At 42.1% G+C, this 1,561-nt stretch overlaps 1 protein-coding gene across 1 annotated transcript in view; it reads right to left on the bottom strand.

Annotated features, from left to right (window-relative positions):
• Positions 1 to 1,295: 1,295 nt before the first annotated feature.
• Positions 1,296 to 1,561, bottom strand: part of cog8 (component of oligomeric golgi complex 8) — a 6,674-nt gene continuing 6,408 nt past the window's right edge. The window contains exon 7 of the mRNA XM_031308523.2: positions 1,296 to 1,384. The gene's annotated coding sequence lies outside the window, so the exon portion shown is untranslated. The remainder of the gene's footprint in view (positions 1,385 to 1,561) is intronic.

The following is a 1,561-nucleotide window of genomic DNA, read 5'->3' as shown; positions in this document are numbered from 1 at the left end:
GGGGAAACTACTCTGAGCTGTGTTTTCAAGGTGTAGTGCAGGGAGATATGATCCGCCGTGAGCACGCTGGATTTTACTTTGAAAATTAACCGGTATTTTATTTTTGTTTTCTTTGTGCTCGACTTCCTGTCCCCACTATCTGCCGTGTGCTGAATTGCTGCGGAGCTCTCCGACGTCCGGCAAAAATAGAAGCTCTGGTATCTGCTCCGGAGGGCTGGGACCGCCGGAGCTGGGACGGAGTCGGGACGCAGACGTTCTGCAGTCAGTGGAAATACACACACTGACTTTAATGGAAACCTAATGACTCCACAGACGTTCCGCATCCAGTGGAAATTGCCGGTCAAACTCCGTTCTCTTCAGGAAACAACAACGACCTTGTAGCTAACGAGCTACACGCTGAAAATATCAAGTTGAGGAGAAGATGTGGACGGTGCAACGAGACAGGTCTGCTCGGTTGTTTCAGGGAATGATTGTAAAGACTAGAGCTGGGCGATATGGAGAAAATCAAATATCCAGATATTGTTGACCAAATAACTCGATATCAATAATGTGGCGATTTTGTAGGGTTGACAATTGGTGCTTTCACAAAATATGCACACAATGAGATTTTTGATAAATAATCATCAGTTATGTTGATATAACCAGTCCTTCCAGAAAAATGTTATGTATTATGCGGCACGTTTTCTTAAAAAATACGATGGAATATGCGGGATATTTATGCAATTTTATGCGATGAAATTGCGGGAACTTGCAAGAACTGCGGTTTCATCGTGGCTTCATCGCGGGGTTTGCAGCTTTTCGATGATGTTCACGTCACGTAATTACGTCACTTCATAACGTTCCCATGGCAACAGGGGGAAATAGCTGCTCTTGTGTGAAGTAAACGCAACATTTTTTAACTTTCTGCTAAGATATATATGGGACTTTTTTTGCAACAAAAATGCGGGGATTATGAAATTATGCAAGCCCCGCATATTTTGCGCAGAAATCTGCAATTTATGCGGCGAAAGTGCGGCGTATTTGAAAACATGCGCCCCCCGCATAAATATGCAGACTTTGGCTGATTATGCGTTGAATTATGAGATCACATGATCACGTTTTTCTGGAGGGACTGATTAATAACTATGTGGGAAAAGGCAAATAATAGAACAGTCTGGTAAGTTCAGAAAATGACATCGCTTTACTGTAATGCAGCCTTTAAAACCAGGAAAAGACTAAACTTGTGTCATATCAGGATATTACGATATCCAAAATTTAAGACAATATCTAGCCTCATATATCGATATAATATTGATATATTGCCCAGCTCTAGTAAAGACCCATAAACCCTCTTTGAAATACCTAAACCCTTTGCCAAATACGTGCTCCCAAGTCTTCCTGAAGCCTAAGTAGGGCTGCACAATTAATCGCAATTGTATCGAAATTGCAACATGGACTAACCCAATATCCAAATCGCAGAGGGGCGCAATATTTGTTAAAGGCAAAATATGTGTTCAAACCTTTCTGAATGAAGTATTTTGGTGCTGCAGAGACGTCCCGGTCTACACATCCCATCCTACAG

Source organism: Sander lucioperca, chromosome 3 (genome assembly GCF_008315115.2).
Source record: "Sander lucioperca isolate FBNREF2018 chromosome 3, SLUC_FBN_1.2, whole genome shotgun sequence".
NCBI classification, from domain to species: domain Eukaryota; kingdom Metazoa; phylum Chordata; class Actinopteri; order Perciformes; family Percidae; genus Sander; species Sander lucioperca.
The sequence above is the reverse complement of the archived record's forward strand: the minus strand, read 5'-3'. Positions and strand labels throughout refer to the sequence as shown.